Source organism: Cnephaeus nilssonii (genome assembly GCF_951640355.1).
Source record: "Cnephaeus nilssonii genome assembly, chromosome: X".
Lineage (NCBI taxonomy): Eukaryota > Metazoa > Chordata > Mammalia > Chiroptera > Vespertilionidae > Cnephaeus > Cnephaeus nilssonii.
In genome coordinates, this window is record NC_137071.1 from 15,417,053 (window position 1) to 15,441,534 (window position 24,482).

Sequence of the window (24,482 nt, forward strand, 5' to 3'; positions counted from 1 at the left end):
TTTAAAAATACAACTAGAGGCCCAGTGCACGAAATTTCGTGCACTGGAAGTATCCCTCAGCCCAGCCTGCACCCTCTCCCAGTCTGGGACCCCTCAGGGGATGTCCGCCTGATGGTTTAGGCCTGCTCCCCACAGTTGGACATCCCTTTAGCAGTCCAGGACGTCTCATTCCTTACTACCCACCTGCTCACCGAGGGGTCCTTAGCACTGCGGCAGAGGTGGAAGAGGCTTCCACAACTGCCGCTGCACTCACTAGCTGTGAGTCCAGCTTCGGGCTGAGTGGCACACCCCCTGTGGGAGCACACTGACCACCAGGGGGCAGCTCCTGCATTGAGTGTCTGCCCCCTGCTGGTCAGTGCGTGTCATAGCAACCACCATTCAGTCGATTTGCATATTAGGGTTTTATTATATAGGATATTAATATATATACAGAAAATGTGAGTATTATAGAAAAGACAAAAAAAGGCATTTCCATAGTTTCATCACTCAAACAAAACATTTGTTCAAGTAAACATATTTTTCTAAGGTGTACTTTTTTAGAAGCCTAAATAACACATCCATAGTTCTACTATAGGATCTTTACATATCCACATAATTTCTAAAGCTACGTGTAATATGCAGCATCTTAAAATAAAGTTGGTTAAAACAACTTTTCGTATAAGAAAGCACAGCTACATATCCAATGACTGAAGAGGAAAGGAGTAGATTTAATTATTGTTCCCAATTCTTTTTTTCTTTAATCCTCACCTGAGGATATTTTTCCATTGATTTTTAGGGAGAGGGAAAGAGAGAGAAATATCGATGTGAGAGAAACACATCGATTGGTTGCCTCCTGCATGCCCACCGACTTGGGCCTGGGCCGGAGAGGAGCCTGCAACTGAAGTATGTGCCCTTGATCACAATTGAACCCAGGACCATTCGGTCCGCAGGCCGATGCTCTATGAACTCAGCCAAACTGGCTAGGGCTATTCCCAATTCTTCATTCCTTCCCTCTAACAGAATTTTGCACACATGCTTTTACTGTGCAATTGTGTAGTGCCTGTTAATAAAAGAGGTGGGGTTTACATTTCTGCCTCATTGACTTTGAGCTTCTCCATATGACTCGCTCTGGATAATGACTAGTGAGTAGATGTGATGCCAATGAAAACTTTAACTGTGTTGCTGTGCTTTGGCTTGGCCTCTTGTCCTTCTGTGCATGAGCCACAAAAGTAACTGCTCCTCACAGAATGAAAGACTTATGGCGGAGACCTAGATCCAACCCACAGCCTGAAACCAAGCCAACCTGATTGACCTGAAAACCTGTCAGCAAGAGAAAAAAATGTTTTAAGCCATTTAAATTTAGGAGTTGTTTTGCATCATCATTGTAGCAGAGACCTGATTTTTAAAAAAAATCTTTATTGTTGAAAGTTTTACATATGTCCCGTCCCATTTTTTCCCCTATTGACCTCCTCTACTAACCCCACCCCCACCCCATCCCCTGCCCCAGGCCTTCACCACCGCATTGTCTGTGTCCATGGGTTATGCATATATGCATACAAGTTCTTTGGTTGATCTCTTCCCACCAACCCACCATCTCCCACCTTCCCTCTGAGATTCTGCCTTCTGTTGTATGCTTCTGGAGACCTGAATTTTACAAGGAGAACTAAGAAAACCAAGGCACAGAGAAAGAAAAGAAACTTTCTCAAGGTTATGTAGCAAATCACGAGACACTCAAAGGTAAAACCTACCTATTCTCATTCCAAGTACTTTATCCCATTGACTAATCTATTATTTATTTATTTTTTTGCTAAGGAGAGTAACATTTTCTTATATATGTGAGTATATATGGCATCCACAAATTATGATGAACTTAAAGTTTTGGGAAGGAAGAAAAGTTAAATTTTAAATACCTATTCAAATGAACGGAAGTAGCTCTGAGTATACCAGAACTCAGAAAATCTGGGTTAGATATCCATATAATGTTTTACCATGTATTTGCTCACTATTCTGCCTTATTTTCTCTGAACCACAGTTTGTTTAATTGCTGAAAAGAGTTACCATAGTTTTTCAAAGGACCTGTGAAAAAACATATTTTAAGTGACAGGCCATCCATGGTATGTCATAAAATTTTGTATTAAATAAAAAATTATTTTTAACATCCTAAGATATTATATGAAAATAAAATGTGATTGCTCGTTTACACTTTAAAGTCCATCATAGCTGATCATATCTGAAAGATCAGTTAGGAACCAAAAAACAGGTATTACAGGCTTTATTAGGAGAAAGACCTGCTGGGCTGTCTCACAAGGGGAGAGCAGCAACCCGTGCAGAGGTGAGCACTCCTTTTGAGGGGAGGAATGGGAAAGAATGGGGGCTTAAGGTACTCGGCGTGTGCTGATTGGTGGCTTAATGTATGGTCCATATAAGGTACATAGTTAGGCACTCAAGTACTTAGGAACAAGGGCTTAGGGTATTTGGCAGGTGCTGATTGGTGGTTCGATGTATAGTCCATATAAGGTACATGATTAGGCACTCAAGTATTTCCAGGCTGCAGGTTACGTCATACTCTGCCCACCAGTTGCGGGAAGGGAGGATCTATCATTCTAGGCTTTTGGTAATAGTAAAAAAAAAAAAAAATTTGAGAGTCCAGGCAAGGTCAGGGGGCGAAGGTCCATCTTCTGTAGCTGCTTCCTGCTGAGAGGGGGCATTGTCAGGGGCATCTACCCAGGGTCTCAAAGATTCTGGTGACATAAGTGTCTCTAGGTTCTGAATTCAAGGCCAGATAGATCTCTCCCACCTTCTGGTTGGCAAACGCCTGCATTCTGTTCTGCAAAAAACTAGTGAAACAGCACATGAGACAGGGGCCAAAGAGCAAAATTAAAAGAATAAATACCAGTGGGCCTATTAGTGGGAGGAGCCATGGAGTAAGTGAGCCAAAGATGGCATACCCCCCTTCTAGCTGGTTACGTCATCTTTGGTCAATCCTGTCCCGGAGGGATTTAATGTGATCTTTGACAATTCCTGATTCATTTACAAAGTAGCAGCATTCTTCCCCAAGAAAGACACAGGTACCCCTTTTTTCTGCTATTAAGAGATCTAAAGCGCGCCAGTTCTATAGGGCTACTGCTGCTAAGGAGTCTACCTGACTTTGAAGGGATCCAAGGCAATTGCTAATGATGGAGATATCTTCTGAAAATTCAGCCGACAATTTGTGGTAGAAATGAACAGAGGAGGAAATGCCTCCTACTCCTGTCCCCACTGCAGTGAGGACTCCCGTACCCACTAAGAGGGGAACAAGGACCGTCCTTTTGTGGCGAGGCCTGAGAAGACCAAGAGAGGATTCGAGTTCTCCCTCTGTTCTGATGGAGAGATTGGGGGTTAGGAAGACATAAAGACAGAGCGAGTGTGACAGGTCCTGGGGAACACAGGAGTAGGCTGTAGTCCCGCAGAGGAGGAAAATACCCGGTGGAGGGCAGGCTAAGGGAGGGGGTAAATTTATAGATTGTGCACAGTAGTAAGGTGTAGGGGTAGCTGAGGTAGTGGTTTGAGAGGTATTTGTTAAACAGGTAGTGTTTTCTGCATTAAAGAGAGAGATGTTGTATAGGGTGCGTTGAGGTTCAATAGGTTGGGATTGGAGTAGCTATGATAAGAGTTCGAGCCAGTGACAGACAAATCCAGCAGGATGTAGAGAAGGAGGGATTGATGTTAGAGAGTAGATGGAAGGTTGTGTTGATGAGGGTGGGTAAAGGAGTAGGTCCAGAGTTCGTAGGGCAAGAGAGAATGTCCTTTAGTGGGGGAGGGATAGGTCGGGGATTAATATAGGTTTTGATGAGGACAATTATACCCCCGGGATCCCTGTCCCCTCCATTTATTCTAATTCCTACTGGCTGAACCTGGTTCCAGAGTGGGTCTGCTGGGTTTGATATGGTAAAGCTGACAGGATTACATGTAAGGGGGCCACAGTCCGAGGGGGGTCTGAGGTTTACTAGCGGACTACGTAAAGCACCAGAGTGGTAGTGAGAACACTGCCAATATGGACAGTAGTATGGACTGTAACTCCCCTATATTGTCACAGTCCCCCTTCTGGCTGTATTTAATACATAGACATTTGTGTTTGGTGGCATAGCTCAGATGCACCCACCGCAGCTAGACCACCCCGGGGCCATGGCCACCCAGGCATCGAAATAGAGAATGACACTGGAGGGTTTCCCATTCCAGATAGTAGAACTGATGACTCCCTTATCATCCCAAGACCGTTTTACCTGAAAAGACCAAAAACCTCCATGGGTGCATTCATTGTTAGCTGCCTGTAGGAGGATTCTGGTGAGGAGACGAGACATGTAAAAGGAATTCGAAAACCTGAGCTTCTTCCAGAGTAAAAACTTGGACGGTCCCTTTCCAGGTAAGATCTACTATCCATGAGCGTAAGTCTTTTGGGGAAGCAGATTTCAGTCGCCACCAGGACCAGTCCTCCAAGATACACTGCAGGAAATAGTAGAATTTAGCCTGTGAGGAATCATGAGTCATCAGGTCCTGGATTGTGCCGCTGAGTTTTCTTCGGGGATGGTGGGGAGACATTTGGTGAGCCTGAGAGAGGTAGGTCCTGTGGGGGTAGAAGTGTAGGAAGGTAGTGTTTTGTGTAGAGGTTTGTATGGCTTAATGTGTGAGAGGTGATACCAGTGGTGTATTCCTCGTACCTTTGCTGTCGTAGGGGTAGATAGTATGACTGGGAAAGGTCCCTCCCATGTGGGTGTTAAAGGATGCCTTTCCTTTTTTCTTGACATAGACCAAGTCCTGGGGGAGGACTGAGAGATGAGTAGAAGTTGTAGGAAAGGGACGGGGGGGGGGGGGGAGATTATCAGCGTGTTGTTGTAAGAGTGCCCTCATATGGGCAAAAGCAGGGAAGTAGTCTCCCGGGGAAGGGGAATTGTCCTCCGGGGTTTGGAGGACAAAAGGCCGTCCATACATGATCCCGAAGGGGTTTAGAAGTAGTGGTTGTCGTGGCATGGCCCTCAGTCTCGTTAGTGCCAGGGGGAGTAGTTTAGTCCAAGGCATCTGGAGCTCTAAGGATAGCTTGGTAAGATGTGTTTTTAAGAAATGATTGGCCTTTTTTACTTTACCTGAAGACTGAGGTTGGTAGGGGATGTGGAGGTTCCATTTGATGTTTAAAGTTTGAGAGATCAGCTGCGTTATCTGAGAGACGAAAGCGGGGCCATTATCAGATTGAAGAGACATCGGAAAGCCAAAGTGGGGTATGATGTTGTGGGTGAGAGGTAGATGACAGTACAGGTTCCTGTCCAGCTGATGGGGAGACAGATGTATGTGTTTTCCCCACAGAGGAAGAAAAAGCCCTGATCATGGAGACAAGCTGAAAGGTGTAAGGATAAGAGGTGGACTAAAGGGTATGCAATTCCCTTTCCCAGTTCCACGCTCCAAGCTGAGAGGGTAGTCACCATGGCGCTACCAATAAGGGGTGACAGATGAGTGTTTGAGATTGTATTGCAGTGAAAGTGTGAGGGAATGTTAGAATGGACTGTAATCCAAGGGAAAAGTGAAAGGGAAGGAAGGAGTAGTGGAAGCCAGGGACCTAGATGGTTGGATAAGAAGTCAGACACTGCACTCAGAAAATATACATTCAACAAAGTATAAGAGACCTTCTGTAATAAAAGCTAAGAGCAGGCAAATTAAAACATGTCTAGCAACCAATGTTTCAGTATTGTATGCTATTTAAAAATATTTAGAAGTTTATCATCTAACCCAGCAATGCTCCAAAGTCTTTAAGTTAATAAAGACTTTGGAAAATTATGTATAGGTATATGAGGCTGGAGAAAAGGCAGGGGGAGAAGGGAGCAAGCCCCGAAGCCTGTTCCCAGGCCTCTAGCCGCTTGGATTCAAAACTGCCGCATTTTTCCCTAGAGATAACATGCTAAGGTTTGGGAGATAATGAGCTGTTTCTGATAATAGCCAGACTGTTAAGTACCATGAGCCTGTGCAGTCAAGAAAGTTGTTCTTTGGGAAGGGTGGAGTGGGCGGGGGGGGGGGGGGGGGGGCGCGGGGTGAGAAGGTGCTGAGGTCAGAGCAGTTTTCAGAGCATTAAAGGGGTGAGAATGTTGGCCTTGGGATCTAAAGGCACAGTGAGGGGGTCCTTTCACCATGTCATGTCATAGGGGAGCTTTGCAAGAAGACTAAAGTTGTAAACCCAGAGGCAAGAGTATCCAGTGAGCGTGAGAAAGGAGAAAATTTCTTGTTCAGAGGAGGGGACAGTCATAGAGGAGATAAGGCATTTACAGTCCAAGGAATGGCTCGGCCTTGTGGGGTGAGAGAGTGAAACTGAGGTAGGTGACTGTGGTTTGGGACAACTGGGCTTTATGAGGGGATGCATGGTAGCCCTGGCCAGGCACCAAAGTAGAATGAGAAAAGAATGAATGGGGGTATTTAGTAAGATGCAGTGTAGATGCAGTGTATTTAGTAAGATGCAGTGAGGTGGCTAATGGCTGTGAGACTAATCCATCAACCCCCATAATAGAGACTGAGGAGTGGACAAGGGTCCCACTGAATTTGGGGATGGCAGAATAAGTGACCCCAGTATCAGTTAAAAAGGAGATCGGCTTACCTGCCACCACAATCATTACCCGAGGCTCTGTCCTGGTGATGTAAGTCTGTGGGGCCCTGTCAGGGCTTGGGCAGCTTCAGTCTGCAGTGGCCAGTCCCAGGAGGCCTGGGAACGCCAAACTGGATCCAGAGGGTGGCCTTGCTGGACTGGCTGAGGTCCGACCTGGAGGGGCAAGACTACAGTCTGACTTCCAGTGGCCTTCCCTTCCGCACCTTGGTCAGGGCCCAGGCGGGGGTCTCGGGTTTGAGCAGGACTTGGCTCAGTGTCTTTCCTTGCTGCATTTGAAGCATGGGCCCTGTGGAGGCTTAGCCCCTGACTTACCCACGGTTGGAAGACCAGCACTTGGTTTGGGGTTCATGAGAGTGGTGGCTAGGAGCTGGAAGGCTTCCTTCTGGGCCTCAGCCTTGGCCTGACCTTGCCTTTGTTTTTGGATTTGGGTCTCCTCGTCTCTATTATTAAAGACCTTAAAGGCCAGGTTAACGAGATCTTTTTGAGGGGTTTGTGGACCTGTGTCTATTTTTTGAAGTTTATGCATATGTCGGGGGCTGATTGGGATATAAAATGGGTGTTTAGAAGAAGTGCTCCCTCTGGGGAGGTGGGGTCTAAGGTGGTAAATTTCTATAGAGGAGGACAGGGGGCATAGATGTCATGCCAAGTCAGGACATAGGACTGGGTCAGGCTCCTTAGCAAAGGTGGTCGGGTCAGTGGAGGAAAACCTGAGATGCCTCTCAATCTGTGTGAGGCTGGACATAGAGAATGGGATGTGGACTCAGATTATGTCCTCAGTTCCTGCTGCCTCCCTCAAGGGTAGAATGGACGCGGGAATAGAAGAGGCTGTTGAGGAAGGCAGTCTTTGGGTGGCCTGAGAATGAGTGTTAGATGGGAAAGGCTGTTTGAAGCTCACGTTCTCAGGATTTGGGCTCTCGGGGACTGGGGAGAAGGTGGCTGCTGGTTAAGAGGATCTGGGTTTTGGGAATCTACTGCAGGTGATGGAGAAGATTATAAGGGGGTGGAGGTTGGTGGGAGAGTTGGAGAGGAATAATCGGCTGGGTCAAAAGTGTCAGAAGACAGAGAAAGGGGCTGAGGACGGGTTTGAGGGGGCGAAGGGGACTTTGCGAGGAGGATGAGATGGGTGGAACTTGAGGAGCAAAGCGAGGGGCGGGAGCCGGGGGAAAAGTAAAGACTGTGTGTAGGAGATCTCTGAGGCCTTCCCTGTTTGGTGGCAGAAATTATCTAGGTTCAAAGGATATTGAAATCGAAAGTGCTGTTTTCAGGCTATTGAGAGCCATTATCGAGTTTGTATGGTGGCCAGGCAGTGTTACAGAAAAAAATGAGCTTCTTTTGTTTGATGTAGCCAGAAAGACCAAGGATCGAGAGATTGGCGAAGAGACACCCTAAGGGTGTGTTTTGAGGGGGTTTGGATTGAGAGGTTCCCATGACTGGAGGGAAGGGCTATCAGAAGTTGGGGAAGGAACAAGGAGCATCCTTCTGTTCCCCTCACCCAACCTGTAGAGAGACAGAGCTGAGAAAAGGTTCTGAGATCGTCACCGCGAGACACTTTTCCTATGGAGTAGAAGGGTATTCCCGGCTAGGTGCCTGGGCTTTCGTAGTATGAGTAGCCGAGTAGATGGGAAACTCTGAGCCCCTAATGCCTCTCCAGGTCACAGGGAGCGAGAAAAAAAGTGTGTGGGGGTAAGTTGGGCCGAAGGCTTACCGGAGGGCGGGAGGTGAAAAGATCCCCACAGGTCCTGGTTCAGCAGGGTTCGAGAGGGGACTGGGATGGGCCAATTAACCCAGAACCGCACCACCAAGCAAAGTCAGGAAGTTGCTTCCCTGAAATGCTCGGGATAAGGTTTGGGGATTCGTCCGCGTCCCCATTTGCCCCTCCCGGGTTTCGGCACCAGAATGAAAGATCAGTTGGGAGCCGAAAACCAGGTATTACAGACTTTATTAGGAGAAAGACCTGCTGAGCTGTCTCACAAGGGGAGAACAGCAACCCGTGCAGAGGTGAGCACTCCTTCTGAGGGGAGGAATGGGAAGGAATGGGGGCTTAGGGTACTCGGTGTGTGCTGATTGGTGGCTTACTGTATGATCCATATAAAGTACATAGTTAGGCACTCAGGTACTTAGGGACAAAGGCTTAGGGTATTTGGCAGGTGCTGATTGGTGGTTCAATGTATAGTCCATATAAGGTACATGGTTAGGCACTCAGGTATTTCTGGGCTGCAGGTTACCTCATACTCTGCCCACCAGGTGGGGGAAGGGAGGATCTATCAACATCTTCCTCTTTAGAGCTTGTAATCTAAGGTAAGTGTCATCAATGTAGATGTGAATTTGGTAAAATTTTATGGGTTCCCTAATATCCATCTACTGTTAACAGAAAGCTGAAAAAAAACAAAAAACTATTCAGCAGCATTTCATTCTTCTGCTTCATAATTAAAAGTGCTTTGAGCCCTGACTGGTTTGGCTCAGTGGATAGAGCACCAGCCTGCAGACTGAAGGGTCCCAGGTTCGATTCCAGTCAAGGGCATGTACCTTGGTTGTGGGAACATCCCCAGTAAAGGGTGTGTGGGTGTCAGCTGATCGATATTTCTCTCTCATAGATGTTACTAACTTTTTATCCCTCTCCCTTCCTCTCTGTAAAAAACCAATAAAATATATTTTAAAAAGTGCTTTGATATTCAAACAATTTTGTAAAATAGAGAACAAACAAGGAAATATGCCATATAAAGCAAGGTTTAAAGAATTTCTCCTTCATCAGCATTTTTGGAGTTTTGCTACTCCTAGAATCAATAATAGAAGTAGTATAGTTGCAACGGTTCTTTAACAATTTCTGAAAGGAAATTTTTCTTTGTTTACTCTATTTGAATTTAATCAATAGAAAATATCACAAAAAGGTTGTTTTTCATGGTCAACTAAGTTGACAGAACTCAGGATAAAATACTTTCCCAGTTATTTAAGAAATCTGCTGAGATGCAAATTCACAATTGATACAATTTTTGATCTCATAGTCTACAATACATATGTCTTTCATACAGTTTAAAGTAAAATTTGTGGAACCTCATTAATAAGTATAATATTTAGAGTTGGTTACTATTATTTTCAATATGCCTGAAAATTAGAAATAATCAGTAGTGGATATTTTCCTAACAGGGTCTTTAGGTAGATATAATTCCTCTGCAATACAAACCTAAGAGTGAATTGAATGTGATTAGTCCCCTCTCCCCCACTAAAATAGGCAATTTAAGTCTTAATCTGATTTCGATCATGTGCTTTTTAGTTAAGTTTCCAAGCCCAGAGCTCTACAACCAGTGAAGGGAATAAAACAGTAAATGTAATGGTGTTTCTTATACTATTTATGGTCTGGCAGAAAAAAGTTAACCATCTAGTACCCTGATGCCTTAAATAAACTTAAGTATTTCAGATGAGTAGGCAATATATTCCCAGGGAAATATAACTTCTTATGAGATCATTTAAACATAAATCTATTTTGAAATTTCCCTGATTTTCGCAATTGTTAAATTAATGATTTTAACAGTAATTAGTAAATTAATAGGTTAATAAAGTTATTCTGGATAATAGTTATATTTTATTGGTATATACTGGACTATGTATTGGTATTATAAACATACAACCATTTTTCTTAAATGTAAGTCGCATAACATGGTGTAGAAAAATCCTAATTTTTCCTTTTTTTCCTGAGAAAAATCAAGGTCATAGTCCTAGGTTATCTCTTATTCTCTAAACATTAGGATTGCAAAAATAATAAAAATGAGTGTGAAAATAAAAATAATGCTGATCACTGGAAATTAGAAAGATTAACTATGATGAGTGCCTACTGTTTCAAATACATCTATGTTTGGAAGCATTTGGAAAAGTCTTAGAAATTTCCAGAGGTCTCCAGTTTTCTTCAGTGTTTGCACTAAACTTGAACTAGTTTAATAAAACATGGAAACCTGTAAAGTTTTCACAGTGCTCCTTTTTTTCTGTGTAGAAGTTTGGAAATGATTCAAATGATTAAAAAGTAATATAGATATAATCCCAATTTATAAAATTAATATTTAAGAAACAATTAATTTTGGCCAAAGAAAAGATGACAGCTGAAACACTTTGAGAAACATTTTAAAATGGAAACTTCCTTTTATTCTGGAAAACTATCCTATATAATAAGAGAGGACTATGCTAATTATCCGTTGCGCCATGAGGCATAATGACCAACCACGTAACAACTGGATCATGGATCTGTAGGTGGGTGGGGCAGCAAACTACAAGTGGGTGGTGGAGAGCTACAGGAGGGGGTAAGGCAGCAAGCTATGAGAGGGGGGAGGGGGAGGGGGATGGGAGGAGCTACAGGAGTGCGGGGCAGTGTGTGGAGAGCTACAGGAGGGAGCAGGGTAGTAAGCAAGTGGGAGGCAGAGAGCTACAGGAGGGCGGCAGCGAGCTACTGGTACACAGATTCATGCACAGGGCTACTAGAACAATATAATTTTATAGCTTATAGCCTCCTCTCCTGGCTTGTTTCTCACCCCTTCATACAGATAGCTTACAGCCACACTGAACCAGTGTGGTTCTTACATTACCTAATGTTGGTTAGAGTACATGTGCCTTTGTACATGCCACTGATTCTTCCCAGACAATGTTTGTGCCTAACTTTAATGGTTCAAGTCAAGGATCACATCTTCTGAAAAGCTGTCCTTCCCTGACCCCCACTCATTGTTATGTGCCCTCTTCTGTGCACTTATTGAATCAATCCTATTTTCTCGTTAAAGCAGTTCTTTCTCACATCTTCTGTATTATTATTTTCCTGTCTACCTCTTCTCTAAGCAAGTGCTCTCCAAACTTCTAAAACTTAAAAAAAATGTTAGCTATTGATTTTAGAGAGAGAGGTAAGGAGAGGGATAGAGAGACAGAAAGATCAATGAGAGAAATGTTGATTGGCTGCATCCCACATGTCCCATACTGGGGATCGAGCCTGCAACTCGGGCATGAGCCCTGACCAGGAATAGAATTGGCAACCTCTTGGTTCATGGGTCAAACATGACTACCACTGAGCCATACTGGCTGGGTAAAGTTTAAAACATTCTTAACATGTACTTCTAATAAACGTATGCATTATTGTGCATATGTTTACATGTATATATATATTGATAAATATATCCCTTGAAAATATTTCACTCACATATATGCATCCTAAACAATGAATATAGAGTGTAATTTTAACATACCATTCCTTTAGTTTTGTGTATCAACTTGGTCTCTCTTGAGGTGTAAGCACTTACTTTATGGATCACCCCTCTAGATGATCATTTCCTTGAAAGCAGATACTTCAAAAAATTATATGTAACCCTAGCACTTGTGTTTGATATACGTCAAATGCACATCCCTCATTGAATGATATCCATGGTAATAATGGGCTGATTTGGGGTAGCTGCACTAGAAGTTTCTAATTCATGGTCTTGAGAATCACAGAAAGGGAGGGGAACCTAAAGGTCACCAAATGCAATATCCTGATTGTATAGATAAATACACCCAAGCTTGGACACGTTAAGTAATTTACCTAGTCTCATACATTCAGTGATTGATTGGGAACCGGAGTCTCTGCTCCCATTTCCAAGTCTCCCATTTCAGTAGAATGCTCTTGCTATGATCTCTGTATAATTGTGGAGCAGTGGTTCCCAACTTTCCTTTGGCCATGCCCCACCTAAGCATCTCTAAAATCCTGATGCCAACCCTGTGACATATAATTCTTATTATTCAAAAAGTGAACTCCTATTCACAGGGGGGAAGCCTAAAAGGCCATTAACTTGGTCTAAACAAGATTCCAAAGAACATGGCATCCATGAAAGAAAAATAAAAGAACGAAAGGACAGTTGAAGTACTGAGGAAGAAATCACTAAGAAATTGTTAAAAAATAATATGAAGTGATATGAAAAATAGCAAGTAAAGTTTCAAAACACATAATAGAGAAGTGAAATGCATAAATATATCACAATATATATTTATATACTGTATATGAGGCCCCTAGACCATAAGAAATGCAAAATATTCACTGTTAAGAACTCATTCACCAATTGCCCCCCTTAAAAATCAAATTACCCCCCCCCCGTGGATAATTTGAGAACCACTGTGGTAGAGGAATGTGAGCAGAGGAAGCATTTTATTCTACTTTTCTTCTTACACTTCTAACCGGCATGAAATAGTTTGATATTTCAGAAATAGACCAAGTGCACTGGGAATAGATTTGACTTCAATAGATTTTCTCTTTCAACTGGTGATCCTGGTTCACTGCAGCTTCCAGTCTGATCTGGAAGGTGTTGTAACTGACCGTTTCAAAGCCTAACTTGGAATATGGTAGTCTCTAAACAACTACTGTCCAATAGAACTTTTTGTGATTATGTAAATGGTCAATATCTGCACTATCCAACATTCAATCTGTACTTTAAAATATGACTACAGAGATTGAGGAACTAAAATTTAATTTAATTTGTATTTTAAAAATATTTTTATTGATTTCAGAGAGGAAGGGAGAGGGTGAAAGATATAGAAATATCAATGACGAGAGAGAAGCATTGATCGGCTGCTTCCTGCACACCCCACACTAGGGATCGAACTAGCAACCTGGGCATGTGGCCTGATCATGAATCAAACATTGACCTCCTGGTTCATAGGTCGACGCTCAACCACTGAGCACACTGGCAGGGCTTAATTTGTATCTTATTTTATTTAACTCTAAATTGCTACATGTGGTTGGTGCCTACTGTATGTGAGAGTGTGGCTCTAGACCCAGAAAATAAAATGTCAAATGTAAATGTAGAAAAAGTATTTGTGTGGAGAAGATAACTTTTTAATTTGGTAGAATTAAAGCAAGAAAACTAGGGTATGTTTCAAGTAATTTGAAGAGCTAGCATCCAGTCAAAGATGAAAGAGAGTAGTGAGTAGGAAAAAAAAGAAGAGTAGTGAGTATATCATATGCAAAGTAGGATAAAATGTTGTTTTTACTTTTAGAAAATATTTTTGAACAGTTTCTCAAACTTTAATATGCGTATTATATGAATCACTTGAGGAGGTTTTTTTTTGTGGTTGTTTTTTTTTTAAACACAGATTCTCAGTAAATCTGGGCAAGGTCTGAGAGTCTACATTTCTATGAATTTTAGGAAATTTTGATGCTCCTGGTGTGTGTTCCACAATTCAAGTAGCAAGCATTTAGGGAAAAAAATAGGTTACACCTGTTGTAAAAATATTTGGTAAACAAAGTATAAAAAGGCATTGTAAAGTAATCACGAACCATATAAAACTGGATTTAGGAGAGCATCCTATACAAATTCAAATGGGATTATCTCCAGAAACCATTAAATGACTACTCTCAATATCCAAAACACTACATACATACATACATCAAATTGCATCTTCCATGAGCTATGACAGCAACGGGAAAACCCTTTGTCATGTATCTTTGTGTCACTTTGGTCCATACAAATGTTTGGAAAGGGAGAAAAGAAAAAGAAATTGATTGTTTCTGAAAAGGGATTGGATTGGGGCTCACTGAAAGAAATTTCCCCAGGAGCATTTCAAACTAGAGATAATCAGAATCATGTTTATGGCTGGGGAAAGGATACAAGTAATCATTAAATGACTTATATAGTCTGATTGAAAACAGTGAGACTTCCTGCTTGATATAATTGAATACAGCTGTATTATTTTCACAGCTTTGGTTATTTTTGCAGGTACCATATTTTCTGGCATATAAGACGACTTTTTAACCCAGGAAAATCTTATATGCCCAGTCGTCTTATACACAGGAAAATATGGTAATAGAAATCAATATCTGCCTAGGCTATGCCTGGGATAAGTGCCGTATTTTCCGGTGTATAAGATGACTGGGCGTATAAGATTTTCCTGGGTTAAATAGTCATCTTATATGCTGGAAAATATAGGTATATATTAGGAAAATGATCCATACTTATTATTTCTAGTAGCAACCTGGATAGACTCATCCATGGATTTGACTATTCCTATCAAGAATTTTAGGAAACAAAAACTACCTGTGTGAAGTAGATAACTAGTGAAAAAAAGACTTTAGAAGTTTGGGCTAGGGTAAAATAAAAGGAGGCTAGTCTAGATTCATTAATTTCTGGCTACAAATGTAGAATCCAACCAAGTTCAGATTTGATTTCATTCATGTTTATGACAGAACCACAAACAAACAGCACAATTTGAGTGGATGCAGACACCACATTCCATGCATCCATAGTTATTTCTGGAGGCAAACCTGGAATTTGGAAAGCTCTGTATGGAAAAAGAGTGAAGAATCTATCAGGTTTTAAAAAACAAAGAAACCATGAGCCTAATGCATTTTATACTTTAGTTTTTGAGAGGGGCCATATCAACATTCAAGGGTCTACATATTATTTGGGAAATTATTTGATGTTCCATCTCTATAAATAAAAGCCTAAGTGACTGTTATGATGGAACGAACAGAACAACTGGTCGCTATGACATACACTGACCACCAAAGGGCAGATGCTCAATGCAGGAGCTGCCCCCTGGTGGTCAGTGTGCTCCCACATCGGAAGCACTGCTCAGCTAGAAGCTGGGCTCATGGATGGCTAGCACAGTGGTGGTGGCGGGAGCCTCTCCCGCCTCCAAGGCAAGGCTAAGAAGCAGCAAGTCGAGCAGTAAGGAGCGAGTGGGCAGGTGAGTGGTTAGGAGCGAGCAGGCAGGTGAGCAGTTAGGAGCAAGCAATCCCAGGTTGCAAGAGGGATGTCCGATTGCCGGATGTCCGGCAGCAGGGATCAGGCCTAAACCGGCAGTCAGACATCCCCCAAGGGGTCCCAGATTGCGAGAGGGTGCAGGCTGGGCTGAGGGACTCCCCCCCATGCAAGAATTTCATGCACTGGGCCTCTAGTAGTTACATAATATCAACTTCTAGCCCTAGCTGGTTTGGCTCAGTGGATAGAGCATTGACCTGCAGACCGAAGGGTCCCAGGTTTGATTCTGGTCAAGGGCACTACTGTGGTTGCAGGCTCCTCCCTGGTCCAGGTCCTGGTCGGGGCTTGTGCAGGAGGCAACCAATCCATGTGCTTCTCTCACATTGATATTTCTCTCTGTCTTTCCCTCTCTCTTCCACTCTCTCTAAAAATCAATGGAAAAATATCCTTGGGTGAGGATTCAAAAGTATATATATGTATATAAAGTTCTAATTATTATACCTTTATAAGGCCCACAACAGTTCTGACAAAGCTAAATCTTCTGATGGTCATAGCTTATATTTTACAGTAAGAAAAGAAATGATCAACAAACCAAACATTTGTCATCATAATGTCTAAAGTTACTTCACATTGTTAAAGTATTTCTATATTTACAGAATTTAAACTGCTAGAATGATTGTTTTCCCTTAACCAATAGTCAGAAACACTGCAGTGATAGAGGTCATAATTTGTGCAATGGTGTAGACATGTTCAAAAACAGTGTGTCATATCCCCTTCCACTCAACCACTCAGCACACACTTGTATGTATCACTTGGGATGCTGGGAGTTGTTTGCAGTTTCTACAGTTTAATATTCCAAGTCAGTTCTCAAAATGAGGTCATCTGTAGAACTGTTACAGATGTTATTTAGATAGGAAGCCTGTAAGTATGCAGACCAAGATTTGCTATTTTTGCTATGGGTTTGTTGAAAATGAATTATGTTGTAGTTGTGGAAGTTCTGAATTATAGATGCTAAGATATTTGGGAGAAATTTTTAACTTTACAATTTTTTCCCCTTCAGAAATATATCATTTATATTCTGTAATTTAATAGAATATAAATGATATATTCTATTAAATAGATCAAGTTCAAAATGTTAAGTTTGCTTCTTTTCATACTCATATATGATACAATTAAAAAGAGAAACAAAATCTCATTTATCATAATCAATTATTGTTCTTTGGCAGAAGCAAATTTCATTTCTTCATTCTATGTCCTTTTCCTTGACTTCTTTCTCTTGCCTTCAGTCCCAAGAAGAAATAATCAAGCTATATACAGATGTCAGAAATTAATTCACTCTTTTATTAAATATCCAATAATAGAAAGTTTTAAAATAAATCATACAGAAAATATAATACAGCAAAAAAATTAAGAAAAAATCTCTTCCTTTGTCTATATCTACACTAATGAAAGAGTAACATGCTAATTGACTGTACCTTTGTGACACCCACCAGCCAATCAGGTGTGAGTATGCAAATTAACCCAACAATGATGGTGGGTTAATTTGCATACACAGGCGCCAAGTGGCAGGGGGCGGGGTGGGACACAGGTGTTCCGCACCCCCAGCCGCTCCAGGCCTCTGGGCAGCATGGGAAGGCAGAAAGGCAGCTCTAGCCAGATTGAAGGCGGTGCTGGCAGCCAGGAGAAGGAAGGCCCATTCTTGCACGAATCTTCGTGCATCAGGCCTCTAGTATGTGAATGTGTGTTCATATATACAGAAATAGATCATGGATAGGTGTAAAGAACATATATATATATAGACATTATTTACCTATTGATCCACTGTTTTCCCCATGTGCTCTTATAGATCTCAAAACTAGTGTTTAGTTATGTTCTTGTCAAGCAATGAGAATACTTGAGTACCCTGGGAATTTTATTCCTTGGTTTTTCTAAAGTAAGAAGGCAAAGGGGCACCCTAACTGGTTTGGCTCAGTGGATAGAGTGTTGGCCTGCAGACTGAAGGGTCCCAGGTCTGATTCTGGTCAAGAGCATGTACCTTGGTTGCAGGCACATCCCCAGTAGGGGGTGTGCAGGAGGCAGCTGCTCAATGTTTCTCTCTCATTGATGTTTCTAACTCTCTATCCCTCTCCCTTCCTCTTTGTAAAAAAATCAATAAAATATATATATATATATATATATTTTAAAAAGAAGGTAAAGGGGCAAGGCCAGAGAGGATGTTTGAAGCATAGGAAAAGCAAAAGTGCTTTTGTATTTTCTTCAAAATTGAAGAGCTGAAAAGTAATCTTTTTAATATACATAAAACCTGTCATCTCAATGAAAAAGGAATTCAAAATTTCTAAACAAATGAAAAGGTTCCATTCTTCCAATATAAATTCTCTTTACATTCTTAAGGATTTTTTAAAAAAAGATTTCTGATTAATGTAGATAACAGCAATTGAATACAATGTTAATTCTATTCTAGCCCCGTTGACTTTTTTTTTTATTTGAAAATTTAAGGTCAGCTTATTAAGTTCAATGATGAAAGCTGTCTGAAGAATATTGTTTTGAAAATTATTTTTCTTAGGAAAAAAAAAGAGGAAAATCAACAGTCTGCCAGTGTCGCCACCGTTGCTGTGGCAGTCAAGCCTCTCTGCAGTCCATTAATCAGTCAAGTCACTTTCTGGGTCAGCAGGATTGTATTCTGAATCATCCTCATCATCTTCCAGCCCCAAGTCATCCATTTCCTGGAACACAGACTCATCTACCTCTACAGTATTTCCAGCATCCTCTAAGAACTGAATATCAGATGTGTCAACATTATGATCTGTTTCAAATAGCTGTTTCCCACTTAATTTCTTTTTAAAATATAGTTTTATTGATTTCAGAGAGGAAGGGAGAGGGAGAGATAGATAGAAACATCAGTGATGAGAGAGAATCATTGATCAGCTGCCTCCTGCACGCCCCCTACTGGGGATCGAGCCTACAACCAGGCATGTGCCCTTGGCCAGAATCAAACTCAAGACCCTTCAGTCCACAGGCCTATGCTCTATTCACTGAGCCAAACTGGCTAGGGCTTAATTTATTTTTTCTTGCTTGTTCTTCTACTTTCACTCTTTTTTTTTTTAATTTCCAAGAGTTCTGCATGAGACTTTGCTTTCCAACTTAAGAAATTCCCAATTGTATCAGGGGTGCCCTGAAATAATTGTTTTTCAGGTTCTTCTGCTTCTTTTTCTTTCTTTTTGATTCTGGTTTTTAAATTTGACTCACTCTATCATTAATTTTCTTGCACAGCTGTCACTAAAGTAAAGATCCTCACCATACCAAGGTTTTCTTCTGCTTGTAATGCTAATAATTTCAAATGTCTGAGACATCATTATCTTCTAGATTTTGTTGGGAGAATAGGTAGATGTCATAGTAATGGTGAAGCTGGGAGTATTTTTTGCTAATACCGTAAAGAAGTCTGGGTAGATGAACTCCAGAGCCTCCAGGTCCTTGTGCTGCTACTCGCTATCATCTGTCATTGTGACCCTCACTGCTTGCTACCCATGGATTGCCCAGACTGCCCCCGGGACCATCACCACACTGGGAATGTGGGCAGTGGTCGGGTGGGTGCAGGCACACAGTCCCACCTGGAGGCCCAGAGCCCCTGTATTCCCATTTTCAAGCTCTGTGACCTTTGCGGATAGTGGTCAGTAAATGGCATCTATTATTATTATGACTAACTTCTTATCCACCTAATAATCATATTTTTCTCTTCATTTCTCTAGGAAGAAGCTTACCTCATATTATAAAAATATTTTATTGGCCATCAACATACTATAGAATGCCTAATAGAAAGATCACTATGTGAAACTAGTGTATATGTGTGTGTGTGTGTGGGGGGGAGGAGGTCCTTTTTATTGGAGACTCTGTATGACTTAAAGAAAATATTTATTTTCCAACATCTACAGATTTATCTGTGGCATAATAGGAATTAAAGAAAAGTCTAAAATGCTTTTATATTTCAAAAGTTAAATGACTATTACAAATTCCCTATTATTCCCATTTTTTTCACCTTAGCTATAGAGTTTTGATTTAGCATGGCTAGTTTAGGAATGCTAAGGCTAAACTGACCCTCATTCCATGTCCAGAATATGTTTTGAAGAGTTGGGAAAACTGCAAACTTCAGTCATTCATATTAATAGAGAAGAGAAAGATAATGAGCTGCATGAATAAAATCAATATTTTTGTTCCTACTATAATAGGCCAATTGGAATTATAATTAGAGAGTACCTTAGAGTTCTATCAGAATTAAGGACCTGTCACCATTTCCACTCTATTTTTATCTTTTTCGGGGGTTAAGATTTAGCTATTAAAAGAAAATAATCCTTTAGACACATAGTATATATGCAAAGTGATTCTAAATGGCATTTTATTCTTAACAAATTTGGTTGGTTCCACATTGATCATTAATAACTTGTAGATAATTGAGATCAAAACCTGCATTAAGGGCTTTTCAGTCTTCTTAACTTTGGCTAACACTGCCCTCCCTAGGTACTTCCAAAAGTATTCATAGAAAAATATCTCACATTTATGATTCATTTTGGTAAATATTTTGTATTGTGTTATAACTAATATGTAACTTGTATAAAATACAATTTTGAAATATACACAAAAACATATTTTTGCTTCCTTTTTTTCTTTCTTTTTTTGTTGATCATCATTTAATTTTAATTTGGTATTGTGTACACAGATTAAAAATAGAGACTCAATTCTTCTCCCCTTCCTGAATACATACTCTTTGCAAATTCACTTTTATGTTTTTCCCATTAGAAGATGCAGTTTATTATCCCAACTCTAGAATCTGGGCTGTTCTCCTTATTACTTCGATCCATGGAATGTGATCAAAGTTACATTGTGCTATTTTTGAGCCTAGGCTTCAAAGAAAACTTTTCTTTCTCTTAAAAGAAAAAAAAATCTTTGCTTTCTCTTGAAACCCTGTCCCAGCCACAAGAACAATAGAAGCTAACCTCTGGAGAATGTGGAACAGAAAAATGTCATCCCAGCAAAGGCCACTGAAAGCCAGGCAGAGATACCAGTTAATCTGCCAGCTGATCAGAAACCCATGAAGAAGCCCAGCTGAAACCAGAAGAACTTCCCAGCATAGCCCAGCCTAAACTGGTGGTTTGCAGAATTGTGAGCTAAGTGGTTCTTGTCTTAAGCCACTAAGTTTTAGAGTGGTTTACTATGCAGCAAAAGCCAACTGATACAAATATTCAAAATAGATACGCACAATTTTGATAATGGATTAATTACATAGAAGTTATAGTAATCTACAAAACTCATACCAACATTGATTTTACTCCTTAAGATAAAAACAAGACTAGACATTTGTTCAGCAAAAATGCTAATTAAAGATGAAAATGAAGCTTTTATACATTGTGATAATTATAATGGCCGATATTGTATTTATTGTTTCTTTATGACTTGCCTGTAGATACTTCATAAATAAGTTACTAAACCTACAATAATCTTTGTTCTTAGGTATTTCATACAACTTGACATATGTTTCTCCATGTTTACTATAGAAAATTTATAATGAAGTACCACTAAATTTTCTTTGATATGTCTCATTATAAGGAAATCCTATATAGTTTGAGTTCCATCAGACGCTGACCCTGAGTCTAAGGATTGAGTGAAAATAATTTTTTAAAATATATTTTATTGATTTTTTACAGAGAGGAAGGGAGAGAAATAGAGAGCCAGAAACATCGATGAGAGAGAAACATCGACCAGCTGCCTCCTGCACGCCCCCTACTGGGGATGTGCCCGCAACCAATGTACATGCCCTTGACCAGAATCGAACCTGGGACCTTTCAGTCCGCAGGCCGACGCTCTATCCACTGAGCCAAACCGGTTTCGGCTGAAAATAATTTAATTGGGAGATTAAGGAGATAACAGTGAAAGACTGAGGAAATGAGACAGTAAAAGGAAGTCAGACAATAGAAGGTGATTATTAAGCGACTTACCATTGTAGATGAATACAGCCTATTTCTCTCAAAGACACACATCTCAAACTTATCCCGATTGAGAGAGATGGAAAGTGGAATATTTATACACTGAATCGCATCAATTTTTGGGTAAGGGCTGTTTCTGGGAGTTAATAGTTGCCCATCATTAGTTGCCTGTTGCCTAGCAGCAAACCAAGCCCCAGAGGCAAACAAAATGAAACAAAACAACCCACCATAGCAGTCTGATAGTTGCAAAGAAGCCCAAACTAGCCCATGTAGAGACAACATGGAGAAGCTTAGAGATTCCATGAGGAATGACAGATATCTGAGCGGTCCCCAAGTTTAGTACCGTGCTATTCCATGTTCAGTCATTGTCTGACTGCAGCCATATTAAAGATCCTGAGTCAGAACCACCCAAACTAGCTCTTCCCTAAGTTCCTGACATACAGAAACCATCTATATATATAAAAGGGTAATATGCAAAGTGTCCCCTCGGGAGTTTGACCAGGAGAACAGGAATTCGATCGCTCACTATGATGTGCACTGACCACCAGGGGACGGCAGGGAACATGGCTGGTGACCAGCGGTGGCTGCAGGGCGCTGAGGGACTGTGGGAAGGAGGAGATGGGGAGGTGGGGAGGCGGGGAGGTGGGGAACCTGATTGGCCCTGATCACTGACAAGGTCTAGGAACCCTACCCATGCACGAATTTCGTGCACTGGGCCTCTAGTAAGAGATAATAAAATAATGGTTCTTGCAAGCTACTAACTTTTGTAGTGATGTGGGGCAGCAGCTAATTAAAACTATATTCATTAAAATATATTGGTAAAGTGTTAGACTATATTAGGTTATAGTCACCGGATGGTGCCCATTTGTCCTCTTTTTGTGTGATTTTATGAAATGGGGTACTTTTAAAAAAACATTTAAACATTTTTATTGATTTCAGAGAGGAAGGAAGAAGGAGAGAGAGGTAGAAACATCAAATGATAAGAGAGAATCATTGTTCTGTTACCTCCTGCACGCCCCACACTAGGGATCGAGCCCACAACCTGGGCATGTGCTCCGACCAGGAATCGAATTGTGACCTGGTTCATAGGTCAACGCTCAAGCACTGAGCCACGCTGGTCAGACCATAATTGGGTACTTTTTAACCATTTGACTGTCTGTGGACTTAAATGACAAATTTGCTTGCAAACAAAATGCCTCCATTTGTGGGCAAAGTGGGGGGAAATAGGGGAGATCTGTAATAGTGTCAAAAAATAAATAAAATTGCCAACCCCCCAAAAAAAACCCCACCATAAATTCAAGAGCTGACGGTTTAAAGTCTACAGATATTAACCAAGATGGCAATGATGAAAGCATATGGGTGGGTCACCAACTGTGTCTGCTAAAACCATTATCTTACAGATTCAGTCTAGGGTTTGAGTCAATCTAGTCAGATTAAAAAGGAAATAAGCAAACACTTTTCATTGCATTAGGATCCTCAAATCTTTTCTTAACCTTTCAAAAATAGTGTAGAATCAGCATGTTTAATGCAAGTAAATCTATATCCAGCATTGATCTTAGATTCCCTATAGAGCTCCTATTACAAAGAAAATGCCACTAGTTTATGACCTTTGCTTATGAAAAGGCACAGTCAATTTGGCCTCTTTATTATATTTTGCTCCACTAGCCTTGCTTCAAATTACTGTTACATTGTACTTTTAATTGAAAATACAGCTCTGAGGGTCTTAGTTTAGGTCCTAGTCCTCTAGTCTCATTCAAACAAATTGCTACATCTTCCTCATTTTTCCTCAACTTACACATGAGCCTCTCATTTAACATCCATTTTTGGCCTTTCCTCTTTTTCTGGCTGCATTGTTATTTGCTGAGGGATTACTTTATTTTTTAAAAATATATTTTATTGATTTTTTACAGAGAGAAAGGGAGAGGGATAGAGAGTTAGAATCATCAATGAGAGAGAAACATCCATCAGCTGCTTCCTGCACACCCCCCACTGGGGATGTGCCCGCAACCAAGGTACAGGCCCTTGACCAGAATCGAACCTGGGACCCTTCAGTCCACAGGCCGACGCTCTATCCACTGAGCCATAACCGGTTAGGGTGGGATTACTTTATTTTTATTTATTTATTTATTTATTTATTTATTTATTTATTTATTTTTGGCTAATCCTCACCTGAGGATATTTTTTTCCATTGATTTTTAGAGAGAGTGGAAAGGAGGGGGAGAGGCAGAGAAAGAGAAACATCGATGTGAGAGAGACACATTGATTGGTTGCCTCGCATATGCTCCCTGGCCAGGGTCAGGGATCAAGTCTGCAACCTAGGTACGTGCCCTTGACCTGAATTGAACCCAGGAGCCTTCTGTCCAAAGGCTGACACTACCCACTGAGCCAAAATGGCTGGGGCCCTGAGGGATTACTTTAAAATCTTCTTATCTCCTCAGGTCACAAAGTTATGGGCATGATAGCAGAACAGCTGTTGTTGTTGGCAGGATTCAAGGAAACAAGAGTTGAGGAGGAGCATGTAGAGGAAAGTCTGATGTCACTACCTTTCAAGAAAGTCAAAGTAAATGATGATGCAACTGTGGATGACTTTATATCTTTCCTAAAGTATTAATTTCCATTGCAATATATATATGATTCATGATCCTGAGTTTTTGCTTCAACAGATTTCACCCAAACAAACCCAGATATGCTCATTTCTTTTTTTTTTGTCCACCGATGTGTATATTTTCTCTTTTTTTTTGAAATTGCTAAGGTATATTGGTTAATAAAACCATACAGGTTTCATGGCCTGGCTGGTTTTGCTCAGAGGATAGAGCATCGGCCTGCGGACTGAAGGGTCCTGGGTTCGATTCCGGTCAGAGGCACATTCCTGGGTCGCAGGCTCTATCCCCACTAGTGGGCGTGTAGGAGGTGGCTGATCCATGATTCTCTCTCATCAATGATGTTTCTGTCTCTCTCCCTCTCCCTTTCTCTCTGAAATAAATAAAAATATATTTTAAAAAACCATACAGGTTTCATATGTACAACTCTATAACCCGTCATCTGCATACTTCATCATGCACTCACCACCCAAAGTCAACTCTCTTTCTTCCACAAAAGTTGCCTGATGCATATGTAGAGCAAGACTTCCATAGTACTGGTCTCTGTATAATTCTACATCCTCACCACCCATAACATTCTTTTTTAAAAATATATATATTTTTAAAA

General features: G+C 41.1%; 1 pseudogene across 1 annotated transcript; it reads right to left on the reverse strand.

Moving 5' to 3' along the window:
• Positions 1-17,939: 17,939 nt before the first annotated feature.
• On the reverse strand, positions 17,940-18,800 carry LOC307096400 (RWD domain-containing protein 1-like; annotated as a pseudogene). Its single transcript has 2 exons — positions 18,343-18,800; positions 17,940-18,116 (listed from the first exon to the last, which is right to left on the reverse strand). The product of its transcript is annotated as an RWD domain-containing protein 1-like (transcript).
• Between the last annotated feature and the right edge of the window lie 5,682 nt (positions 18,801-24,482).